Source organism: Sus scrofa, chromosome 2 (genome assembly GCF_054392235.1).
Source record: "Sus scrofa isolate SSC_HxYL_T2T_F1_AM1 chromosome 2, Sscrofa_HxYL_maternal_Yorkshire_Landrace_v2.0, whole genome shotgun sequence".
In the NCBI taxonomy this organism is placed as follows: domain Eukaryota; kingdom Metazoa; phylum Chordata; class Mammalia; order Artiodactyla; family Suidae; genus Sus; species Sus scrofa.
Genome location: NC_139384.1, coordinates 141,513,588 through 141,526,833, shown reverse-complemented (window position 1 = coordinate 141,526,833; position 13,246 = coordinate 141,513,588). Strand labels below are relative to the sequence as shown.

At 40.4% G+C, this 13,246-nt stretch overlaps 1 protein-coding gene across 24 annotated transcripts in view; it reads left to right on the top strand.

Moving 5' to 3' along the window:
• LOC100516424 (LINE-1 retrotransposable element ORF2 protein) overlaps window positions 1-13,246 on the top strand; it is a 77,251-nt gene that overhangs the window by 10,031 nt on the left and 53,974 nt on the right. For 22 of the 24 annotated variants that reach the window (XM_085014474.1, XM_085014462.1, XM_085014460.1 and 19 more), the window contains one exon: window positions 9,054-9,280. The gene's annotated coding sequence lies outside the window, so the exon portion shown is untranslated. Of the gene's footprint in view, window positions 1-9,053; window positions 10,667-10,981; window positions 12,274-13,246 lie in introns of those variants that run through there. The other 2 variants (XM_085014475.1, XM_085014452.1) reach the window with 2 other exon arrangements.

Below are 13,246 nucleotides of genomic sequence, written 5' to 3'. Positions count from 1 at the left end.
TGAGCATATGACCAAATGTGCCAGTCTGTTTCTCCTAAGAGCTTTGAATATTGAACGGTGTGATGCAAAGTCGGAAACTAAGTCCAGGAGTTCCCGTCGTGGCACAGAGGAAATTAATCTGACTAGGAACCATGAGGTTGTAGGTTCAATCCCTGGCTTCGCTCAGTGGGTTAAGGATCCGGCATTGCTGTGAGCTGTGGTATGGGTCGCAGACATGACTCGGATCTGGCATTGCTGTGGCTGTGGCATAGGCCAGCAGCTATGGCTCTGATTTGACCCCTAGCCTGGGAACCTCCCTATGCTGTGGCTGCGGCCCTAAGAAGACAGTAAATAAATAAAAGAAAGTCAGTCCAGTTACTAAGACTATTAGCTGCTGGTACTTCACTGCCTGTCTCACTAGAGAACTGCTTTGCTCTGGGCAGCCGGCAGAGGACTGGCCTAAGGCACAACACAAAAAGCCCTTTGCCTCTGCCTGGGACCACTCTCCTGAGCACCCTGTGGGATTGGCTGAGGCTTCAGCTGCATTATGAATGAGTCTGCTTCTCCCCGTGCCCAAGCTCACCTTCCTCATTTCCTCCCTGATGTATCTCCTGGAAGCACTCAACCAGCAAACATTTCCTCATCTTCCATCTCAATCCACCCCCCTTTTTCTTTTGTCTTTTTAGGGCTGGCACTGAGGCATATGGAGGTTCCCAGGCTAGGGGTAAATCAGAGCTGTAGCCGCTGGCCTACGCCACAGCCACAGCAACGCAGGATCTGAGCCCAGGTCTGCAGCCTACACCACAGCTCACAGCAACACCAGATCCTTAAACCGCTGAGCAAGGCCAGGGATCGAACCTGCATGCCCGTAGGTGTTGGTCAGATTTGTTTCCCTTAGCCACAATGGGAACTCCCTCCACCCTCTCTTAGTCCAGGGGCGGCATTCAGACAAAACTGTATTGTCGTCCTTGCTGCATCCAATTCTCTTTGCTTTGGCTTTCCCATGTTCTCCCAGTAACTCACCCTAAGTTAACCAGAGTTGGTTCTCGTGGCTTGCAACCAGAAACCAGTTTGTTAATACAATGTTCCTTGCCATTTTTCCAGTGTCTTTTACTTTCCGATTTTAGGAGTTTTTAGGTGTCACAGGTATAAACCTTAAACTAAATTGCTTCTCTTCAGTTTGTTAGTTGCATTGTAGTTTTGTTCATTATAGTGTTGATACTCATATTTTAAAAATGAATTGCTATCAAGTATCTCAGTCTTTTCTTCTGTGATTTATACCTGTGACATAATGCTTAGAGAGTACCTTTGCATCATAAGACCATGTACATGAAATTAATATGTGAATATGTTTCAGCTTATGGTTTTATGTTTAATCCCCTATTTCATTTAACATTGGCTTTGGTATAAAGCAATGATTTCATAATTTTCTACAAATAATTTGCATAACTCAGCTTTTATATTAAAATCTGCTTTATCCATAGCCTCAAATTTCAATGTGGAAATAAGAGAAACATCCATCTTTCACTTAAGACAACCGTCTAGATGTGTGTCTCAAGCTGGCCAGATAGCTCTGCTATTCTTCTCAGGAGCTCTCACCTCTGGGTCAGATGCATTTGCTTCTTTTCTTTCTTTTTTCTAGTCACTGGGAATGGGGAAATAGTGGAAAACAAGCAGCTTCCTTAACAACACACACACAAACACACACACACACATTCATACGCTTACATCCATTGCCCCAGATTCAGGCTCTTGGCTCTGCAGAGCAGGTTGGGAAATGTCACCTTTTGCTGAGCAGTCGCGTGGCAGCCAAAACCCATGGAGTTGGAATTCCCTGTGATGATGAGTCCTGGCAGTGGGTAGAAGTAGGCATTTGGAGGGTTTATAAAACCTTCCAATACAAGTATTAGAATGGTAATTATGTTGAACATGAAACTGAAAATGTACCTACAGATATTAAGTGAGAATTAACACATAGCTAACAATTTGGAAAGGTGTTTCCCCATCCAAAACTGTGTGTGTGTGTGCACGTGTGCGTGTGTACCACAGCAGTGAAAGCTTCTCTTCTTCCTCCTTTACACCACCACCATGTATTTGGATGTGGAACATGAGTTGAGGGTAGGTTTTTTTTTTTTTTTAATCTAGATGATTTTAAGCCTCCTGGCATGCTTCATATACATCTTTTGTTCAGCTCTCAGTCTTTTTTTTTTTTTTAATTTTTAATTGTAGTGGATTTAAAGTGTTTTGTCAATTTCTGTTGTACACCAAAGTGAGCTCTCAGATTCTTTTTTTGCAGGTTAGGTAAATATGAGCAATAAAGATAGGAAGACTCTATGAGTATGATTATTTAAGAGAATTTGTCATTTATGTAATACATTCATCAAGAAATACTGTATTCTTGAAAAGGAATGGCCCATATCTGATTTAGGAATAATTATTAAAGATCAAATAATGAAGAATAACCTGACGTTCTATCTTCTCATCTATTCTAAATGTATTCAATACTAGGACTGATTTTTTATTGTGATGCTTTGGACACAGTTTTTTTTAAATTTTTTTATTGGACACAGTTTTATTCAATTTCTCTGTACTTTATTTTGGTGTTACGAATGCTCAAACCTTAGAATTCATTGCACAAATCCAAAGATGACTCCTTGGAAATTATGACATAAAACATACATACAGGGAAGTGTTTAAACACATATCAGCATTTTGATGAATGTTACAAAGCAAATATCTGTATAAGTCATATTCTAAGTCACCAAACATAACATTGCCAGGTCTCCAGAAGCCCCCAAATGTGCCCCTTCCACCTTACAACGTTTTTGTCCCACTCCAGAAAGTTTGTGATAGTCTTTCTCTGTCTGTCCTTATACCCCTAAGGAAATAAGTGGATTCTTATTGCATATTTCTTTGCTCTCTTGCATATTTCTTTGCTCTCTTGCCTATTTTCAGCATATGTTTGTGCAGTTGATCCATCCCGATGTATTGTAGTGCATTTCTCTTCACGTTGTAGCTTTGACTTGTACAGCTGTATCACAACTGATGTAGCCCTTCCACTGTGAAAGAATATTCTGATGGTTTCCAGGTTAGTTTTTGCTTGTGATACTGGGTTCGTTTTGTTGTGAACATTTTAGTACCTGTGTCATGGTGAATAATTGTGTAAGTTTCCATCCAGTGGATATTTAGGAAGGTACTACTGGTTCATAGGGTATGTTATTCACCTTCAGTAGATGGTCACAAACCAGCTATAGAGAGTGACAAACCATAGATGGCAAACTGGTTTTTTTTGTTTGTTTTTTTGCTATTTCTTGGGCCGCTCCTGCAGCACATGGAGGTTCCCAGGCTAGGGGTCTAGTCAGAGCTGTAGCCACCAGCCTACACCAGAGCCACAGCAACGCAGGATCCGAGCTCTGTCTGCAACCTACACCACAGTTCACGGCAACGCCGATCGTTAACCCACAGAGCAAGGCCAGGGACCACACCCGCAACCTCATGGTTCCTAGTCGCATTCGTTAACCACTGCGCCACAACAGGAACTCCGCAAACTGTTTTTTAAGTGGTTGTACCAAGAATGATATTATTTTTAAGGTTCTTTACCATATATCTTCAAATATTTACTAAAGTTTTCTTGAAAGCAAACTAGTTATACTATGGTATTTTATTTTATTATAAAATAAATTTTAAAATACCATCTAGAAAGGATGGAAACGCATTCTTTCACACTCTTTTAAAAGTTATCTCTGGAGTTCCCATCGTGGTGCAGTGGTTAACCAATCCGACTAGGAACCATGAGGTCGAGGGTTTGATCCCTGGCCTTGCTCAGTGGGTTAAGGATCCGGCGTTGCCGTGAGCTCTGGTGTAGGTTGCAGATGCGGCTCGGATCCCACGATGCTGTGGCTGTGGTGTAGGCTGGTGGCTATGGCTCTGATTGGTCCCCTAGCCTGGGAAACTCCATATGCCTCAGAAGCGGCCCTAGAAAAGGCAAAAAGACCAAAAATAAATAAATAAATAAATAAATAAAAGTTATCTCAGTAGGGATGATATATAGATATGTATTATATGAAAGATTTATTATATATTATAAATTTATCCAGTATTAATTTACAACATATATTAAAATATGTAATAATGGAGTTCCCACTGTGGCTCAGTGGATATGAACCCCACTAGTATTCACAAGGATGCAGGATCAATCCCTGGCCCTGCTCAGTGGGTTAAGGATGGTGTTGCCAAGAGCTGTGGTGTAGGCTGTAGTCACGGCTCAGATCCCAGGTTGCTCTGGCTGTGGTGCAGGCCAGCAGCTGCAGCTCCGATTCGACCCTTAGCTTGGGAACTTCCATGTGCCACACCTGAGGCCCTGAAAAAAAAAAAAATTAATTATTGTTTATATATCATAGAAATATATAATTAGTTAATGATATGTTCATATAATTACATACTATGTAGTGTATAGATAAATTTATATCAAATATACATGTTACAGCATTATAGCTGTATTATAAATATGTAATATAGATAAATATGGTATAATAAAATTTTAAATCAAGCAAAAATCATAAAATGAAAAAAAGTCTACTTATTCCTCTCTTGAAGTTCTGCTTTAAATGACTGCCTAATTAACGCTTTATTTTGTATGCTTCCTGGAAAATGTTTATATGTCTGTATTTCTCCATGTATATAATGCACAAGGTATTTTTGGTTTATATTCACTTTATTTAACTGCATGTATGATTCCATTCTTTTAACAGCATGTATAATTCTTAGTTTGCAGTACTAAATAATATTGAATTGATTGGGTATACAAGCGTTTATTTATTTAACCAGGCTGAGTAGTTGATGGTTACTTAGGTCATGTCTAGGTTTTTGTTATTACCATTGATAGACAAGTGAATACATTAGAACATACAGGTTGTAATTTTGAGTTTATTCATTGGGTAAAATTCTAGCAGAACTTATAGTTCACAGTGTGCCTTTTACATTTGTATAGATGCTGCCAAATTGCCCTCTGAAATGTTATAAAACTTACATTTCCATCACTTGCAATTTGCCAACATTATGCATTATCAGAATAATTTATGCTTGTTTTTCTGATCATTGAAAAATATAATTTGTCTTGGTTTGTATTTATTTACTTATGAGTGAAAATTAAGCATGACTTTGTTTCTATTTTCCTGTCAACTGCTTGTTAATATCCTTTGCCTGTTTTTGTTTTGGGTAGTTGCATTTTTTTCTCTTAGTGTTGCTGAATGCGAGTTCCTGTTCCTGACACACAGTGAGGCCAAAGAAACGCAGACATCAGAGTTTAGAGCAGAGAAAGGCCCTGCAATAAAGCAGGGCCAAGCAAAAAGAACTGGTGCTCCTGCTCAAAAAACCCCAACTCCGCACTAGTTTTCAGGGAGAAGTTTTTATAGGCAAAATTTAAAGAGAGGGCTGCTGGGTATGTGACTTTCTTCTTGATTGGTTGGTGGTGAGGTATTAAGGTGGTGCTCCGAGAATCTTGTGCTCAGCCTGAAGTTGCCATCCTCCTCCTAGGTGGGAGGCCTTAGTTCTTGCAGCAGAAATTTCAAAGATATATTGTTATGTATGTTCCTTGAGCAAGAAACAGAGCTCTATTTTACTGCTGCACTATTGTTTCTTGATTACTTCTCCTTTGTTTGGGCATTCGATCTCTTTTCTGATTAGCCACTGTTAGTATCTGCCCTTTGGTACTCAGGGAAGGTCTAGGAGCCTGAAGCCTTTTTCCTACAAACAGGAAAAGGGGAACAGCATCAAGGAGAGCTTCACAGTCTCGTTCTCAGTTTCATTAGTGATTTGAAAACTTATTATAAATTTTATAAATTAAATTTTTGACTATTATGTACTGCATATATTTTCCTATTTTGTCGTTAATTTCTACACTTTGTTTATAACTTATTTGTACATAGGTTTTCATCTTTTTTATGATTCTTGGGTTGTACATAACTTTCATTGCTTAGAATTGCTTAGAAACCTATTATTGCATGTGCTGCAATTTGTTTTGTAAATTTAAAAAGACAGCTTAAATTCAGTCCATCTACAGCTCAGCCTTTTCTTTTTTTCTTTCTTTTTTTGCAAAGAATTCTAGAAGGAACTACTGTAGATCGGTGGATAAATGACTCTAATGAGTTTTGGTTGTCGAACAAAAATGCATTTAGCATTTAAATGACTACTCTGTCCTTCTTCCTAGGCCGTCCTAAAAGTCAATGGGTAGGAAAGTGTTACTAGTAAAGAGCCTTGTCTTACCAGACAGAAAGTGTGCTAGGAAGGCAAAGAAAGAATGCCATACCTTCTCTCCAACCTTCCTTCAAACTGAAGGTCCTGACTTCACCTGGAACAAAACTGGCAAGAACTCCAGTATCTCTTATAGTTTATCCAAGTTTAAACTTCCGCTTGTAACGAATGAAATGAAATTGATTTATACGGACTTTTTCTATATTCTGTATTTATTTTATAAAACTTGTAATAGATATTTTTATAGAACAGTTCAAATATGACAGATATACGAAGATTGTCAAAGCTCTTAAGCACATCTAAGTGAGTTAATATTTGAATATATAAAAATAGTCCTTGTGAACTAGCTTATGCTTATTAGTTCTCAGCTAAAATGTCTTCTCGTGAAACCCAGATTAAAAGAAGAGACTGAAACATGTCTAAATATTAATACAAGTAGTGGAGAGCAACCAATCATACAAGACTTTTTAAGTTTATAAGTTTTAAGGATGTTTAAAAATTCCCCAGTAAGAAGTTCCAATTGGGGCTCAACGGTAATTAGTAGCCATGAGGATTAGTATCCATGAGGATGCAAGTTCAATTCTTAGCCCTGCTCAGCTGCAGTGTAGGTTGCAGATACAGCTCGGATCCCCGGTTGCTGTGGCTGTGGCATAGGCTGGCAGCTGTAGCTCCAATTTGACCCCTAGCCTGAGAACTTCCATGTGCCACAGGTGCAGCCCTAAAAAGAAAGAAAGAAACAGAGAGAAGGAAAGAAAGAAAGATTACTGAGTAAAATTAACTAATGTAACATCAGATTTTATCTGTGGCTTTTGTTCAGTAAGCCAGGACCTCAGAACCACCAGATAGCGCCTCTTTGGAACATGAGCTTCCATGTTGTCCCCAAACTAATCCTACTCTCTTCAGAGTCCTTGCGCTCAGGCCTGTGACAGCAGCATCCAGCCAGATCAGAATGGACCTCATACTTCGGGTTTGGGGGCTTGAGAAAGCTTCATACTGGACTAAGGGAAATCTGGTAGCAATTCCATATCTGATGTTTCAGGATGGGTCAGATTTTCTAAAAGATCCTCAATTTCATTGTTGTTTTCAATAATACAGTTTGTTAAATATTTAACTAGTTTTTTGGGGTGTTTTTTGTTTTTTGTTTTTTTGTCTTTTTGTCATTTTAGGGCCACACCCGTGGCATATGGAGGTTCCCAGGCTAGGGGGTAAATCGGAGCTCTAGCTGCTGGCCTACACCACAGCCACAGCAACACCAGATCCAAGCTGCATCTGTGACCTACACCACAGCTCATGACAATGCCAGATCCTTAACCCACTGAGCGAGGCCGGGGATAGAACCTGAGTCCTCATGGATACTAGTCAGGTTCTTTAACCACTGAGCCACAACGGGAACTCCCTAATTAAATGTTATTTAGTTTATAGCCTTGGAAGACTTTATCTTACAAAAGAGTTTTTTTTTTTTTTTGGTAAAAAAAACCTACATGTCAATGTTTACTTAAATACTGTTCCATTTATAATGTGAGAAAACCGCTTAGCTGGCTCTACTTCTAGAAATTAAACAAAATTAATACTAGTTAGACCATACATTTAAAATGTTTAAATCACTTCTCTAAAATGTTCCTTTCTCATTAAATGTTAGGATAACTTAAAAACATTTTGGACTATGGTAGTGAAAGCTGAGTTGAGCAAGATACAATGTTGTGCCTCCACTAAAGAAAATGTGGAATCGAATTAAGAAGTTAGAAGGGGAGTTCCCGTCGTGGCGCAGTGGTTAACGAATCCGACTAGGAACCATGAGGTTGCGGGTTCGGTCCCTGCCCTTGCTCAGTGGGTTAAGGATCCGGCGTTGCCGTGAGCTGTGGTGTAGGTTGCAGACGCGGCTCGGATCCCGAGTTGCTGTGGCTCTGGCGTAGGCCGGTGCTACAGCTCCGATTCATCCCTTGGCCTGGGAACCTCCATATGCCGCGGGAGCAGCCCAAGAAATAGCAACAACAACAACAAACAACAAACGACAAAAGACAAAAAAAAATAAAAAAATAAAAATAAAAAAAAATAAAAATAAAGAAGTTAGAAGGTAAAATTTGGAATATGTTATCAGTTACCTGGATACTATGAGCACTAAACCCTTCTGAATATCAGAAAATTCAGAACAGTTGAAAAGCAGTTTTTGTTTTTGTTTTTTGTCTTTCTAAGGCTGCACCCACAGCATATGGAGGATCTCAGGCTAGGTGTCAAATAGGAGCTGTAGCTGCCGGCCTGCACCATAGCCACAGCAACACCAGATCTTAGCCGTGTCTGCAACCTACACCACAGTCAGTGCATGGCAATGCCAGATTCTTAACCCACTGAGCAAGGCCAGGGATCGAACCTGTGTCCTCATGGATGCTAGTCAGATTTGTTTCTGCTGAGCCATGACGAGAACTCCAAAAGCAGTTTTTTATAATGTTAGAATATTAAACAGACTTCGGAAGTATCTATGACGTACTAGAACTATAATTTCCTCTAGTCTTTTAGAGACTACTGAAAATACTTTAACACTGTCTTGGCTCAGGCAAACTTTTGGAACAGCACAGCTGTCATCACATGCTGAAGATGGTGGCCATCGATACAAGTTTAGATTTATCGGGAGACAGTTCTCCATGGGTGTGCTTGTGTTTCTGCATGTCTTACAAGCAGAGACTTTGCCTTCGACTGTCTTTTCTTGAACTTTGTATGGCAGATAGCTTTGGAAGATTGAGATTATGCTTCCTTGAGAGCAAAGTTTAGGTAGTGCTCACTGTCCCTCGTGGAAGGTTCAGTCTCCCTCAACTCCTCTCTTTCAGGACAACCAGTGTGTGCGGTGCCCCCTGGCTCTCTTCACAATGCCTGGCGGGAGGAAATTGGACTCAGGGAACTGATGCAAGGGCTGATATTCCGGCAACTGCTGTTGCTGTGAGTAAGGAAGTCCCTTGTTTCTGACCCTGGACGCTGATGTCTTCTGCCACCATCCTTGACAGTGCACACAGACCTCAGAGAAGTTGCAGGTTCAGTTCCAGGCCACTCCAATTCAGTAAGTACTGCAGTAAAGCAGGTCACACATTTTTTTATGGTTTCCCAGTGCATGTAAAAGTTATGTTATAACCTATTAAGTGTGCGATGGCATTATGGCATAAAAATGTACATGCCTTAATTAAGAATTACCTTATTGCTAAAAATGCTAACCATCATCTGAGCCTTTAGCCAGTCATAGTCTTTTTTCTGGTCTTGCTTCAGTGTTGATGGCTGCTAACTGATCAGGGTGGTGGTTGCTGAAGGTGTGGGTGCTGTGGCAATTTCTTAGAAGTGAAGTTTGCCACCTTGATGGACTCTTCCTTTCGTGAGTGATTTCTCTTGCAATGCTTTTTGATAGCATTTTATCCACCATAGAGCTTCTTTCAAAATTGAAGTCCGTTCTCTCAATCCCTGCCATTGTTTTATGTACTAATTTCATGTAACATTTTAAATCCTGTGTTGCCGTTAAAACAGTCTTCCCGGTATCCTCACCACTAGATTCCACCTCAAGAAACCACTTTCTTTGCTCAGCCTTAAGAGGCATCTCTTCATCCCTTCAATTTTATAGTGAGATTGCAGCAATTCAGTTACATCTTCGGTCTCCACTTCTAATTCTAGTTCTCTTGCTGTTTCCACCACATCTGCAGTGACTTCCGCCACTGAAGTCTTTGACTTATCAGGGTCATCCATGAGGCTTGGAATCAGCTTCTTCCAAATTTCTGTTAATGTTGATATTTTGCCCTTTGCCATGAATCATTAATGTTCTTAATGACATCTAGAGAGATGAATCCTTTCCAGTAGCTTTTAAACTTACCCACATCCATCAGAGACCTGTCTCTGAAATGTATATCTTAAAGAATAAGATTTGAAAGGTAAAGTGACTCCTTGATCCTTGGGCTGCAGAAGGGATGTTGTCTTAGCAGTCATGAAAACACCATGCATCTCACTGTATATGGTACTGGAGCTCTTCCATGACCAGGTACATGGTCTGTGAGCAGTGATGCTGTAACTGATCAGGATGGGGCCTTCCAGGGACAGACCCCTCCCACACATCCTCTACGTCAGCTCCTTTCTGAAGTACCTAATAGTAGTAGCTGATGCACATTTCCTGAGTTGCTTTACCGAGTCTAGAAAACCCACCAAAAGGAAGATGTTAACTCCTTGATGACCACCATGCCCCCAGGCCTCCTGGAGCCTAAGGAGTGATGACGTTAACACGTGTGACGTCACCCTGTCACAACACTGTCATCCAGACAGAACTGTGCACAAGCTGATCCCTTATTCTGAGACTCCCCTCCCTCACCTTGTGTTTTATGTATTTATTTTTCCTTGTCTTTCAAACAAGCTGTGCAGAAACTCATTGGGGAGCTCAGGCTTTTTGAGCACTAGCTTTCCCAGACTCCTTGTGTGGTGCCTTATAGTGAATGCTTCCCTTCACTACAACCACGTCAGTAGATTGGCTTTACTGTGAGCAGACCAGTGGACCCAAGTTTAGTTTGATGATATTTGGAAAAGAATCTTTTTTTTTTTTTTTTTCTGAGCAGTAGCTCTCCATAGTGGGCTTAAAATAGCAAACCATATTGTAAACAGACATGCTGTCATCTAGGCTTTGTTGTTTCATTTAGAGAGCACAGGCATAGTAGATTTAGCATAATCCTTTTTTTTTTTTTTTTTTTTTGTCTTTGCTAGGGCCACACCCGCGGCATATGGAGGTTCCCAGGCTAGGGGTCCAATCGGTGTTATTGCCGCCGGCCTAAGCCAGAGCCACAGCATCGCCAGATCCGAACCTCGTCTTCGACCTCCGCCACAGCTCATGGCAACACCGGATCCTTAACCCACTGAGCGAGGCCAGGGATCAAACCCACAACCTCATGGTTCCTAGTCGGATTCGTTAACCACTGAGCCACAATGGGAACTCTGATTTAGCATAATTCTTAAAGGCCCTAGGATTTTTTTAGAATGCTTAATGCCCTAAAGTCAGCCTGTCCTTTGAAGCTTTGAGCCTAGGCACTGACTCGCCCTCTCTAGCTCTAAAAGTCCCAGATGACATCTTCTTCCAGTATAAGACCGTTTCATCTACAAAAAAATCTGTTGTTTACAAGCCACCTTCATCATTTATCTGAGCTAGATCTTCTGGATAACTTGCTGCAGCTTCTACATCAGCACCTGCTGCTTCACCTTGCACTTTGATGTTCTGGAGTTGGCTTCTGAACTTAAACCTCCTGAACCACCCTGTACTAGCTTCAGACTTTTCTTATGCAGCTTCCTCCGCCTCTCCGCCTTCATGGAATTGAAAAGCCTTAGGGTTTTGTTCTGGATCAGGCTTTGGTTTAAGGCAATGTTGTGTGGTTGGCCTGATCTTCTATCCACACCGCTGAAGCTGTCTTCATCTCAGCAGTGAGGCTGTTTCGCTGTTCACCTTTGCATGCTCACTGAAGTAGCACTTTTGATTTCCTTCAAAAACTTTTCCTTTTCTTCACCATTGAGCTAATTGGCACAAGAGGCCTCGCTTTTGGCCTGTATTGGAGTTCCACATGCCTTCCTCACTAAGCTTAATAATTTCTAGCTTCTGATTTTAAGTGAGAGACATGTGACTCTTTCTTTCACTTGAATACTTATAGTTCATCTCAGCGTTGCTAATTGGCCTAATTTCAATATTTCAGGGAATAGGGAGGCCCGAGGAGAGGGAGAGAGCCAGGGAATGCTTGTTTCCTGGAGCACTCAGAACACAGCACGTAGGAGTTAAGTTTGCCATCTCACATGAGCATGGTTCATGGTACTCCAGAGCAGTTATAAGAATACCGTGGAAGGTCACTGATCACAGATTCCCATAACAAATATGATAACAATGAAAACATTTGAAATGTTGTGAGAATTACCACAATGTGACACAGACATGAAGTTAGCAAATGCTGGTTAAAAAAAAATGGCACCAATAGGCCAATAGACTTGCACCCACACAGGGTTGCCACAAACCTTCAATTTGTAAAAAAAACAAAACAAAACAAAAAACCCCCACAATATCTGTGAAGTGCAGTAAAGCAAAAGGCAATAAAACAGGTATACCTCTATGGCAGGATAACTTGTTAGCTTACAAAGGTATAATTCTCAGGACTTTCATAGGTCTGGCAAGATGATACAGAGCAAGGATCTATAAACATATTCTGTAAAGAGCTAAATAGATAATACAGAATCACTGTCACATATACTTTTTTGATTTTTTTTTTTTTTAATTTAGGCTGCGGCTTGGAATGCAAAATTCTTGGGCTAGGGATCAAACCTGCACCACGGCCTTAACCAGAGCCGCAGCAGTGACAATGCCAGATCCTTAACCCACTGAGCCATGAGAGAACTCCTGCTTTTTTTATTTTAGGGTTGACCATTATAAAATAATATAAAAATCATTCTTAGCTTACAAGCCATACCCAGACAGTCTTTAGACTGGATCTGGCCCAGGGTTGCTGAGTTGCAGCTCGAATAGGCCCTTGATACAGTGTGGGGACCAATGGCTATTCTGCTTTCCCACTAACTTCCCTGCACCTTTTCTCAAAATCATAGGGCTTGCTTTTCACACCTACTTTTTTCATTGAAAATGAAGCATGTGTCCATCTACTTGGAAATAAAATATGACCGTCTGCAAAATCAAATAGATAATAAAAAGAAAAATCACTGTCTTCCTAAGTGCTTTTTTTGTTTGTTTGGTTGGTTTTTTTAGAAAATTTAATCCTCATTCTCTGTCTTGGAAATCAATTGATCTGTAAGCCAAAAAAGCTCTGATTCGTTTGTTACTAACAGAAGGTGACCAGCCAACTGTTCCTTTTATAACCCACTACTCCCAAGAGAAATTTACATTGTTTTCCAGGAAAAATTTATTCTAAAAGTTTAGAACAGTAATGCTTTTTACTCATGAGGTTTTCCTTAAGTTTGGTATGAATAGAATTTGTCAGAATGTTAAATATTGGGTCTAGAGAGGTCATCTAGTGCT